The sequence below is a fragment of the Magnolia sinica genome, chromosome 9, assembly GCF_029962835.1.
Source record: "Magnolia sinica isolate HGM2019 chromosome 9, MsV1, whole genome shotgun sequence".
Lineage (NCBI taxonomy): Eukaryota > Viridiplantae > Streptophyta > Magnoliopsida > Magnoliales > Magnoliaceae > Magnolia > Magnolia sinica.
The window spans coordinates 32812537-32826425 of record NC_080581.1 but is presented as its reverse complement, the minus strand read 5'-3'; the positions used below and the strand labels follow the sequence as shown (position 1 = coordinate 32826425).

Sequence of the window (13889 nt, the reverse complement as noted above, 5' to 3'; positions counted from 1 at the left end):
GTCTCACCGAGTTTATTACTACATCACAAGTGAACAAATATATATAAAATATTTATACTAAGCGAACCCGATCTAAGTCAAATGGACTGGAACTGAGTTAAGTTCAAGTCAAGTTTCGAGACAAGCCCAGCAGTGTTTGGCCTAGCTCAAACTTGGCTTTGAAATTTTTTCAAGCCCAAAAAATCGGCTCAACTTAGCTCGAACGAGTTTTGAGCTAAGTCGAGTCGAGCGAGTTAACTGACTTTACTCAATTCGCGTGCAGCTCTACGTGCATATTTCGTCAAGCCCTTTAATCAATGGTAACTTGAAAAGAAGAAATAGAAAGGATGGAGATGCATACCATCAAAACTTTCTTAAAGCTCACATATGCGTCGGTTAAAAAAAAAGAAAAAAAAAAAAAAAAACCTTTACTATTCGCAATCTAACCGGCGTATCAAGCATTGTCATAAGTGCCAGTATCAAGTTTAATAAGCAAGCAAAAGCTAAACATTAGAAGTGGATTAGTCAGGCCGGGGTAATACCCATTTCCGTCTGGGTGTGACCGTGAGAGGCCCACTTTGATGTATATATTATATATCTACACCGGCCATCCATCTTGGCAGATAATCTTTGAACATGGGCACAAAAATGAGGTAGATCTAAATATCAGCTAGACAGGAAACAATGGTGATTGACTAGCGACTGCTAAAAACTTCCTATGAGCCCATGGCCCACAAAAAATTTGGATCAAGCTGATATTTGTTTTTACCCTTAAACCAGGTCTGTCTTATCAACCGATTGGATGGTTAGTAAACATTATGATGGGCCCCAGGATGTTTGAAATGGTCCGTATTCAATCACCATTGTTTCTTGTGATGTGGCCCACAGGAGAATTGGATCTTCTTAATTTTTGGGCCCATGTACTAAAATGAGCTGATAAAATAAATGGACAACATGGATATACAACAATACATCAAGGTTTGGCCCTACGGTCAGTATGCTCCCCTCGTTGCTTAACACGAAACCAAGAGTCGACGGACGGATAATGCGTATGACAGCTTGTCAGACGAGCTTCCTAAGCTGGGAAGCCATGTTATGTGGGGTCATTGTAATGTTTGTTAGAAACTCATCCGGTCCATCTTTTCTACTTTTCAAATCAGGAGGAGGCAGATGCACGACTAAGTGGGCAATAGGACAAAGAAATAATGTGAATTGAATGTCTACCATTGGAATATTTGTGAGGCCATGGAAGTTTTGGATTAGGCTAATATTTTTATGTTTCCAGCTCAAGCATACCTTGGAAGGTTTCAATAGTAGGCATTTTCCTTTGCACTTTTATCGTGTCGTGTGGCCTACTTGAGTTGTTAATTTCATAATCTTTGGGTATGTTTTAACATGGTCGGGAACAATTGAATGGAATGGTTTTCTAACCATATTAAGCCCGTCTAGTGAGTTCCGGCAATTCCTATCCGGCCCAAAAATGCAGCGGATCCAAATCTCAGTGGACCACACCAGAGAAAACAGTGGTGATTTTATATTATTTTCCAATAAATGAAACAGATTTAAATCACAGGTGGACCATACCATAGGAAACAGTAGGGATTGAATGCACACCGTTAAAAACTTCCTATAGCCTACCATAGTGTTTATTTTTCATCAGTTGGTGCTGGAGCAGACAATCATGCGGTACGCCTTCAAGGTAGATATTTTGCTGGTTCCAATGAGCATGTTGAAGTAACAGAGGAAAAGCTGAGGTCGGTCTTGCTAGTGACTTTGGTGGTGACTCCCATAACCCAGCTTCGGCTTCTAACGAGAGGCTGGAGACTAGCATGGTTGAAGATACTCAGGAGGGGGATATTGTTGCTGAAAAAAGGAGAGTCAGGATTCGTTTAACCCCTGCCAACAAAACCATCCTTCTCATCAGGATGTTGAATTTAAACAACAGAAAACAAGGAGCCTTTGAGTGAAGATGGCGTGTAATTGAGTAGTGAAGGTTTGGAAGAGGGATGGAAACAGCAAGCGCATGAATGTTTGAAGTTCACACCTCCTGAGGGAGAAAGGAAACACACACAAAGCATGGAAAGGGATTGCGATACAAGAATTTGGCTCCAGTTTCTGAACTTCCAGCCCTGCTGTTCTGACTACTGAGTTTAGTTGATTTCCCATGTTGTTCATATTGTCATGACTTTTCCATTACGATGGTTTGAGGGCAGTAGCCGAACTCAAGAAGTCAGTTTGATCAGATGCTTTTCTTGAACGACTCTCTTTCTCAGATGTAATATTCCTTCTCTCGTGCTTTTTTTCCCCCCTTGTTTCCATTACTGTCACTGATGCTGATGCTGTTCATGTAAAATATGGTTTCAAACACTTCATAGAATATTTCAGGTTAGTGTGGAGCTCCATCAGTGGTGTGATCGAATTAGTAGAATGCAAATCTAAGATGTTGATTCTTCGCCAACTGACGATGATGGTGGTGTTTAGTGCAAATGGTTTTCGCAGGCTCTATGGTCTAACAAAATAGATTCCATGCCCCTGGTTGGATTGTTTTCTGTCTAACATCTTGTTGAACGTAACAGGAATGCATTGAACCCTATTGGATTGGCTGGATGTTATAGCCAAATAGTCTGAGAATTCAGGCTAAGTGCGGTAACAACTTTGTGTTAGTATCAGTGATTTTGTTGATTATCATTTACAGTTGAATTGTATTGCAATCATTAGTATAATGAAATGAAATAACCAAAGTGTAGTTGTTTTTTTTTTTCAAAGCATACATATTCAATTCGGGTTCTGTACCATAGTTCTAAAACCTGGTGACTTGAAACTCGTCTGAGTCAACTCGACTCAACTAGATCTTAAGCTGAGTTACTGAGAAACTCATCACTGACAAGAAAGCAATGATTATTTCAACCCTATTGGAACTGAGCCACTTGCTGAGTGAATGGCTTTTTAAGTGGAATTAAAAAAATTAAAACAAAATAAACTAAGTCAATGCAGGAAATAAGCCTTCAGCACCCAACCTTCCCGCTGAAATTTGCCTCTTCTCACGGTCTTATCATTCATTGTATTTGCAGCAGAATGAGTTTTTTTTTTTTCTCTTACTATTTTAAACGTCTATCATAAGTGAACATTTCTTGATATAATAATCAGGGACTTTTACGGAAGGCAGCCTTGTTATTTTGGAATTTGCATCCTGGTACATTTTTAAAGAAGTTTTATTTATTTATTTATTTTATTATCATACATATTGAGTTAAGCTATTTTCATTTCAATACCTTCCATTAGATTTTGACAGTTAGATTATGCAAATTAGTTTTTGTAAATGACAAAAATGGCCTCCTGTTTCTTTTTTAACCTTTTGAAAATAACAAACATCCAACAGTCCTATTTCAACATAAACTATGGTCTGCAAATCAAAGCATAGTCCATGGAAACATCCAATAATCCTATTTCAACAAACTAGGGTCCACAAGTTAAAAGCATAGTCTAGGGAAGGAATCACCTAACGAATCGTTTGGACCAGTGAAACACGGGCCCACTTATCATAATAATAAAAAACCCAAGTATATTATGCAAAGTCTTGATTGTGGATGCTTTAGTACCTTAATTTTTATTTAATGCTTGTGCAGTATGTGTTTCTCAGCCCATCCATACTAAGCAGTTAACAAGGTGGTATGTGTGAAAGATTCAAGCTGTTCAGCAAGTGGGTTCAACCATGTAGATTAGCTGCCCCAAAATCAAACTGTTCCATTGCTTCGAACCATATGGCCCACTAGATGAAAGGAATGGCCCAACTTTCAGTTTCAGACACCAAAATTATATAATGGACCAACTGATGGACGGTTTGTATTTGATACCCATGGATCACGTCGGCACATCATGTGGCTTGTACAAGGCCCGCCTTTGTACATTCACCTGAGATATATAGACAACATGTTCGATTTTCTGCTAGTACTAGTGGCCCACCATTCGACCATCCAAACCTGTTACGATGATGCAATCCGCCACTGTGGCCCTGAAAAATCTCCCAAATAGAAAGATCCTAGCAAACGATATTAATTTGGTCTTTTCATGTACAAGTTTGTGCAGAGATGGACCATTAATCCTATTGTTAGCGTACTTATTTCATGTAGTAGATGAACCATTAACAATACTAGGTGCTCTCAATTCAAAGGATGAAATTAGATGGTTAAGATCTCTAATGCTTCATCACCACAGTGGTCCCACATTTGAACAATCCAGATTCCTATATATACACATTCCACTCGTATGGTGGATGGGTAAACACGGCCTAAAAAAGGTGCGCTGATGCCCAAAAAACAAGCAATGCAAGCAGGCCCACTTTGAGTTGGCATATCCTAAAATTATATGTTAGACTAGTTCTCCTGTGAGCCATAATGTACTTCAAATGTAGTCCATGGCCATCCCTTTCCTAGAAACCTTTTCCACTGGAGAAGTTTGGCCCACTTCAAATGGATTGACTAGATTTCAAAGTAACATGGACGCCCCATGGTGATTAGCAGACCCATTCTAGATCATACCATCTTTTTCTGACATCTTGGTGTTCATCTGGTTGGATTATTTTCTGTTATAGATTTGTCTGACCTGTTTTAGTTGTTTAAATAATTTGTTGAAAAATATAGAGTTAATGCCTTTTTATCAGGGAGAGGCATTATTTTATATTTTGTTTGAATTGCTTGACTGTGATGCTTTTCACTAATATTTATTTTCCCAATAGAAGACTGATTGGTCAGTTTAAGGTTGAACACTCTTTTACAAGATAATTTCTATACCCCACATGTCATTTCATAGTCACATTTATACCTGAACACGGCTTCTTTCCGCACCAAAATCGATGGATCACATTCCATTCACAACCACGATTTCGCCGTTGGCGCTAGCACATCATGTTGGCCTCATGAATCATGAACACCCAAACGCACTTTGGTGATTTTCATTGGTATGGCATGGTAGATGTAGAAAAATCAATTTAGACTTGAGTATCCACACACACACACCTGCGCAAGTACACCTACACTCGGGCTTGGCCCCGCTCATTGCATACGCATACGTGGACTCGGAACGGCGCAATGCGTGTGTGATCAATGGTATAAATTAGAGCTATTAGCATAACCCCCACGGGACTAAATTCACATGCCCCTTGAATGAGGCTCAAGCTCCTAGGCAAAAAGCCTATCTTATATACAAGAAAACTTTCTTGGTCAAATCTGATATGGGACTTAATGTAGAGCAGGTCGAAGACAATTTCATGACAAAGATGGACTAGAGAAGGCCCGATTGGAGGCAGAAATGATCTGGACCGTCAAGACCTTAAAACAGTCGTATCTCACAAACTGGAATGAGTTTTTCGATATGTCGTATATGATTTTGGGGTAAGAGAAGCTACTTTAGCCAACCAACCCCACTACGCCCGGTTGCCCTCGCCAAATTTATGAGATTCCATCATATCGATAGTCAAAACTCCCTTTCAATTTTGTTTTTACTATAAATAGTAAGTTTTAGCTGTCATATAACTTCCGATCCTTTGAGTTGTATGAGTCATGCCCAACATGAAAAGGGCTTAGAAAAGTTAGGAGAACAACATGGTTACGCTAAATTGGACACTTATTATTTTTGGCCGAAAACCATGAAGTCCAGTTGGAATGATGATCGTCTATAAATAATACGTTTACTATTTGTAGTAAGTAATGTTTTTAGGGAGTTTGATTCTAAAACTCCATCCTAGGTTTGAAATTATTATTTTAAGGATTGTAATTTCATTTTTTATCACCAATCAATTTATTTGAAATTTATTAGAAATTATTTCTATTATTATCCCTCGTGAATTTGAGGAAGCTCTGTGAGGAGTCTAGAGAGCTCCATGGATTCGGAGTAGTTATTCCCTGAGGAAGATGGTGATCGACATCATCACATCCTTCCCCATATAGCATATCTTCCCAGCTTAGGAAGCTAGTCTGACAAGCTATCATAGTCAATTTGCGTCCATTGACTCTTGCCTGTGTGTTAAGCAATGAGGGGAGCATTCTATGTTGTCGTGACCGCAAGGCCAAACCTTGATGTATTGTTGTATATCCACACTGGCCATCTATTTTATCAGCTCATTTTAGGACATGAGCCCAAAAATGAAGAAGATCCAAATCTTCGGTGGGCCACATCACAGGAAACAATGGTGATTGAATGCCGACCATTAAAAACATCCTAGGCCCATCGTAATGTTTACTAGCCATATAATCGATTGATAAGATCACACAAACTTGGATTTAGGGAAAAAACAAATATCAGCTTGATCCAAAACTTGTGGCCCATAAGCTCATAGGAAGTTTTTAACCACTACACCAAAAATTTTAATTTGTAACGGCCATGTATCTTTGGTTTAGGAACGGATTTTAGTCATTCCAAATTTGGAACAAGTGTAAACTATTCCAAATGCAAACATAAACCCTACAAGGCCTTGTACCAAATGCTCTCTCTCTCTCTCTCTCTCTCTCTCTCTCTCTCTCAAATCCCATCCCTCCCAATCAAAGTCTCCGACGAAAATCCGCCCCTGCCGCAACTCAGATCTGGTTCGACTAGCAGTCTCCGCCCTTCACCTCTTCTCTGCCTCCCTTCTCTGATCAGGTACTCATACGTTTTGGCGTATTTCGATTCGTATTTCAATTTTTTTGTTGTCATTTATCAAATGAAGATTTATGGTTTCTTGTGAGGAAGCACAAGCTTACAAAAGCTCTTGCAACACAAGCTCAATAAGGTGCTGAATCCAGGCAACCATACATTTCTCTAGATCTGTAACAAGCAGAAGCTTGCAATCGTTTGATGGGCTTCGGCAATCAACAGTTAGGATTTCTTTAGCTTAACCTTACAACGTGGCTGTCAACCAGAGTAGTTTCCGAGGACTCACCGTCAAGGCCGCCACCATCGTCACTCCAAAGTACATGTCAATTGATGCATGTAAAATATGGGATGATGATCGATGACCACCAGATGTTCAATGAAATCTGTGCACATCACTGCATGACTGAAAATTTCACATACCATTTTATTACTCATATGACCTGTTCTCTGCTTCCTAATCACACAACTTGAATATCTAGGTACGTTCTTTCTTGTGGAAAAGATTCAGCAGTAAAGCTATGGGAGGTGGGCAACGGAAGACTGGTCAAACAATATCTTGGAGTTGTCCATACACAGCTGCGTTGCCAGGTGAAGCTTAGTATTCTCTTGACAAGCATACATTTTACCTATAATTTCAAAAAATGCACTTGCAATCGAAGTCTGTGTGAATTCTGATCTAACAAGGTAGGCTTGGCATTTGGGGTGGCATGCGACTTCTGTTCTCTCCCATTTCTATTCTAACTCTCAAGGAAGTAGTAGCATATCTCACCTGTATTTTGGAATGTGCCTATTGCATCATCCTTAGGAACTAGGAACCTTCAAACTACGTCCACAAACACCACTAATTATAACCATTTCTAATTATATTTTTTTTTTCTTAGGCCCATTGAAAGTACTGTTTGATTGGTTCATGAAAACATTGAGCTCCTCATGTACATATTTCAAAGCATTGATGTTGCTGATCAGTAAATTGTTACCATTAATCCATCCATGTAACACGTGTATCCAATCTGGGTTTTCAAAATTGTGGATCCCGCTGGATGAAAAGTCTGAACATGCTCCAACCAACTGGTATCCATCCATCAAATGGAAAGCTAAAAGTAACAGGATCAAAGGTCCAAACTCAGACAGCAAAGTAAATAGTTAAGATTGCCAAATCAGTGTGATTTGAGAATGTGCTTCTCCACAATGGGGCTAAGGATCTGAATGGTTGGTTTACGATGGATGAGTTGCCCCAGCCATAGTTCTAAAACTTGCTGTCTCAACTTGAAACTCGGTTAACTTAAGTTGACACGGCTAGATTTCGAGCCCATTGGAAAAATTAGTAATGGGATTGACTCTGCCTATACTTGGAGAGCCCCGTTGAGTTTATTAAAATGGCTCAATTGACTTGACACGACTCCGCATGACTCAAACTGAGTCACTCGACCTTAGCTAGTGAAGTATTGGTTATATCTATTGTCACACCCCAAACTCGGAAACCGGGTTTACAAAATTCTCAATCGTCGAATCCGGTGCCGACAGCCTTCGTAGTACCCCATTCTCGGTTCCTAGCATCCATACGCCAGATTTCGTCCTGAGATCCTACAAGAAGGATTTTCCAATGTACATTTAACTCGTAATAAGTATAACCACAAGTTTATCCAAATCACAAAGGCAACATCATCATCACATATCCACTAATATAAACATTTAAATACTGTGCTGAAAGGAAAATACATATGTCAAAATCAAAGCTCCAAAAGACCGCTGCACGCTCCATGCTCAACTCTGCTGCAACCTAATGTCACCTGCACACATTTATCGTGCATAAGCTTATAAAAAGCTTAGAGGGTGGTGTAAGTGTGTGCACAAGATAAGTGTAAAGTATTCAATACAATGCCATAATCATACAATGTCAGAAATAAGCGAAAATACTGATAAGATCATGAATCATACGATATCAAAGTAAGTGGAAATACTGACAAGATCATGAATCATACGATATCAGAGTAAGGGAAAATATACTAGTAAGTCCATTAGTGCCATCAGTCGTACCAAGGCTATACGATGCAAAGCATGGATATTAATGGCCATATCAAGGTTGTGCGATGCAAAAACATAATAAGCCAATATCAGATACCGAGGATGCAATGCACTATATGGTGCGAATGGAAAGACCAAGTTGGAGTGTAAAGTTGGGATAATAGTACATAGTATCGCAAGCTACGGGGTCTATCACAAAGGACTTCTATCCAAACCAGTCCCATACCTAAATTTGGATAGTCAGACTTAATGTGGTAGACTCCTGATCTCAGGTTAGTCGCGCACCCAACCAAAATCCTGGCCATGCGAAGGTATACATGCGCACCACCGGCCCAAGTGGATAGTGAATGAAATAAATGAATGAGTATGCAACTCCTACTCAATAAGTCAACATATCAGTACGGTTCCTCTCTGAAAAATCACCGGGGTCTAGTACACTCTGAATCAAATTGTCGCCCCATCGCACGTAACAAAGTGAGTGGAAGAGACCTCACTATCCACCTGCCAATATCGGGCCCGACTCGTCAATAGCGGACTCATTCCTTGAGTTGGTCAAACTTATCCTAGCTTTGCCCCCTCCTCTCAGACAAGTAAGGCCACACCCTCTTCCAACTGACCACGACATAGTGGGAGACATGGCCTAACGGTATACAGTCCTCATGCGCTCATGCATCCACTCGGTCTAGGCATTGGAGCAACCTCTGGAACCAAGAGGGTTTAGAAAATTTCACCCAGGGATATCTATAGCACCTCATGTAGAATAGATTTTTAGTATCCCATCTGGCCATCCACAATATACCTGTGGAGGCTACAACCCTGATGTCGCAAGGGCATACAGTGGTCATATCACAAAATGCGAGATGTATGAGTCATAACATCCAGTCATGCATCGAACATGCATGTACCATGCGCTTATGTGGACAACTCCTCCTATCAGGGAGTCTCATAATAATCTGCCTAATGGCACGTGTTATAATCAATCATTCCTCTCATATCAGGCTACATATGATGCGCATGGGCATGGGTTGCGAAGTTATACTAAGCATGCTATATGATGATGGTGTGATGTGCATGGGCATGGGTCGTGAAGCTATGCTAAGTGTTGAGGGTCAAATATTGCATATCAGACCTAGTTGTTGCATAGAATTACACGCATGATACCGCTTAATGGCCTGATTAATCGTGTTTGTAATGCAGAGTGTATGTACGAGCCTGGACCGAAAAGGGTGCTTAAAGCATGGACTTAACGCTCTAATGACACCAAAGCATGGGACGGACTCCAGAGACCTAAGATCGACAGAATTACACGTCAGAGATCAGAGAAAGTCCAGCCACTCATCTTAAACAGGCCTAAAAGACGTCCAGAATACAAGATCATAGGGTTCCCACCATCTGATCAAGTCGAAACTTCATACGTGGCCTGAGGACCATGAATTAACCGTACACATCAAATTTCAACCCTCAGATCCCAATAAAAGTGGCTCAACGGACAGATCAGCCACCAAAATAGTGATATGGGGCCCACTTCAGGATACGCTGTAAATTTGGTCCTCACGATTAAAATGAGATGGAAAAACGGATGGATGGATTGGATTTTTCATAAGACATCAGGGTGGGGCCCATTTTACACGGCCCGTGCACACAGCAGGCGTACGCCCGCTGTGCACTGGACCGAAGTCCCCAAGTCAACGACGGAGACTCGTCTCCCTCTCCTTCTCGAGCAAGGACGAACAGCGGACGGACAGTGTTCGTCTGTTTTTCAGCAGTGGGGCCCATTCAGCATCCAAATCATCCATCTGAACCGTCCACCAAGTCCAGAGGGAGGGCGTGACCCACACCTAGGTGGAGGAATGTCAAAAGACACCGGAGATCGGTTTTCCAGCCGTTAAACGCAGGACGGACGGTAATGTGAAGAACTCTGTGGGGCACATCGGATCCGATCCAAAACGTACCACGTCCGACCAGTTTTTCGAGGTGAATCAAATGAGCCGAGTGGATTTCCATGAAGGCACTGACAAAAGGCCCGCCGACTTTCACAGCGACGTGTGCGCGAGCTCTGTTCCGCAGCAGGGTTGCGGTTGATTCAGGTGGGCCACCATCGCTGATCATATTGACGATCTGGACCGTCCATGATGTCCGGAGGGGGGATGAGACCCTCGCCAAGGTCGCCTTTTGGCCCTACGCCCATGGTTGCATGTGCAAACAAAACAACAACCTTGTTGTTTTTCTCGGCTGCGAAACATCTCCGCTGTGCGTAAAGAGATTTTCCACAGCTGGCTCGTCTGCGGACTCCAGCTCTCCACCGACCCTGGATGTATAAAGGAGAGGTGAGCAGGACCAGAAAGATATAAAACATTCAACCAGGGAGTACGATGAGGAGGGTTGCGGTTTTGGGCTTTGAAGAAAGAGGAGATCGTGTGGAGGTTGGCTGCTGCTGCACGTAGGGGAGCATTGGAAGGAAAAAAGAGCAACAGTTGGGTTTTTCTGGCTGGACGTCAGGGAGAGAGGAAGAGAAACAGAGAAGACAGGGAGAGCTGGGTTTGTTTTCGGATCTTCTATGTTATTTTCTTTCTTTCTTTCTTCTATGAATCTTAAGGTCCTTAGCCTAATCATGGTTGGCTAAACCTCTTAGCCGGGGCAAAGAGGTAAAGCCTGTAGCGAGATGGGAGATTATATTTTGTTCCTGTAATTTCAAATTCATAAACTGAATGTGATTCTATTTGATTATTCAAGGAATATTTTTCTTAGTCTTTAATGGTCTGTTGTGACTGAAATTACAATGGGTTTGCAATGGCTTTGAATATTCCTTTTCCCTTTTTATGTTTATGAAGTCAGGAAGCCCTGTTGTTCATCATTGTTCCATGGGCATGGTAGGATGACAGTACCCTTCCTGATCTTCATACATTGTTGGTTGGTTGGTAATTAGTTTAATTCTGTTATTTACTTTGTCTCCTGGGCATGGTTTGGTGATGGAATCCATTCTAATTCATATACCTTTCATCTCTTGAAAACCAGATCAAGTAAAGTTCAGTTTGAATTCCATAATCCTTGATGCAGGCATAAGATCTCCCTGATCTCTACAAGTGGATCCTCTGAATCCCTAGTTTCCTTCCTCTGAATTCCTTAAAGTTTTAGATAATTATTCCACAATTATTCCTTAAAATTCTATTTGGTTTAGATCACATCTTAGTCTAGTTCTAGTTCTACTTGGTTTCAGATAACGTACGGGCATCAGTCTTGTGGATTCGACCTCGGTCTTACTGAGTTTATTACTACATCACAACCCTATACTTGGGGAGTGAACAAGTTTTTGGCGCCGTTGCCGGGGACTGACGGTTACGATTATTTGAAATTAATTAATTTTAGAATTAGTTTGAGATTAGGATTTTACTAACTTTAGTTTTAGATTAATTAATTTACTGTTATTTTACTTTTAAAGGATCGTTCTTCTCTTTTTAAAGTCTAACTTATTTTATTTTATTTTGCAGGTTTTAACTTAGGACTCCAATTTGGTAATTTCTTTCCAAACTCTCTCTTTCTTTCTAGATTTTCTTTTCCTTTCTTAGGATTAGGTTTTTAATTGAGGGCTGCGAGTGTTTTCATGCCCAAGTGGGCCCGTGACAACACTCGACGTCTCTTGACTGAAGGAGGATTGGTTGAGGGGTTGACTATCCATTGCAGGACTAGACACCGCTCGAAATTCCCTGAGTTAACTGAAGTTATGGCCGAAGACCAACCTCCTCTACTCCCACCCAGGGTGGAGGATACCCAAGATGAGAATGAGGTGCATCAGGCACCCCCGCCTCGTACTTAACGAGATTATCTACAACTGGCGGGAGTGAGTATGCCCTCATGCATGATTTTTCCTAAAAACACAGGACAAATAGACATCAAGCCAGGAGTTATCCAACTCCTTCCCAAATTCCATGGACTTGAATCAGAAAGTCCATATTTACATTTGAAAGAGTTCGATGAGATTATGGCTACATTATGTTTTCCTAATGTATCTGAGGATACAGTCAGGCTGAAACTCTTTCCTTTTTCCTTAAAAGAGAAAGCTAAGACGTGGTTACATTCACTGTGTCCTAAATCCATTGGCACATGGAATGACATGCAGAGGGAATTCATAAAAAAATTCTTCCCACATCATAAAACGATTACCCTCAGAAAAACAATCATGAACTTTGCCCAAAAGGAAGATGAAACATTCTTCCAATGTTGGGAAAGGTTCAAAGATTTGGTCAGTTCATGCCCACAACACGGATTTGAAACGTGGCGCATTACAAATTTTTTCTACGATGGACTGACATCTTCCATGCGCCAAATGGTCGAGACAATGTGTAATGGAGAGTTCATTAATAAAGATGTCGACGAGGTATGGGACTACCTCGACAGTCTGGCTGAAAAAACACAATCTTGGGACTATTACCCAAAGTCGAACACCACGTCTAGGCCGACTCAATTAAAGGAGAAAGGTGGATTATATCTCTTGAAAGAAGAGGATGATCTCAAGTGTAAAGTGACTACGCTCATAAGGAAAGTTGAGGCCATGGAAGGAAAGAAGGATAAGGTCAATGAAATTGTTTGCGGCATCTGTGATTGCAACATTCACACAACTGAAAACTGTCCTATAATACCCGCCTTTCGAGGAGTGTTGAATGATCAAGCCAATGCCGTAAACAACTATCAAAGACCTTTTACTGGACCTAACTCCAATACATACAATCCTGGTTGGAAAAATCATCCAAACTTTAGTTGGAGGAATGGACAAACGGCTACTCCTCCAGGTTTCTTCAATCAAAATCCAAATCAAGTGAAACCTCAAGAGGAACCGGTTCAAAATTCCATACAAGAGCTGGCTCAAGCAATGCGGGGAATTACAGATTTTATGCAAAAGATAGATTCTCGTATGACGGTTATAGAAAAGGGGATGCTTCCTGCACAACCTCTCCCCAATCCTAAACCGCAGTACGAGATTAATGATCCCAGCTCTTCAAATCAGATGGGGCACGCTAAATCCATCACCACTCTTAGGAGTGGAAAGATCATTGATAAAACTCTTCCGGTTAGGCCCGAAAAACCTCAAGAATCAGAAGAGGACAACAATGATGGATCCGGTGATGCCCCACAAAAATTAGAACCGGAACTTCTAGAGAAGCCAGTTGCTCCGTTCCCTCAACGGTTGGTTTCACCAAAACCTCTCTCTAACTCTCAGGATATCCTAGAGGTGTTGAAACAAGTGAAAGTCAACATTC

General features: G+C 41.1%; 1 non-coding gene across 1 annotated transcript; it reads right to left on the bottom strand.

Moving 5' to 3' along the window:
• Positions 1-12793: 12793 nt before the first annotated feature.
• Positions 12794-12900, bottom strand: LOC131257075 (small nucleolar RNA R71). Its single transcript, XR_009177095.1, has one exon. It is a non-coding gene; the product is annotated as a small nucleolar RNA R71 (small nucleolar RNA).
• Between the last annotated feature and the right edge of the window lie 989 nt (positions 12901-13889).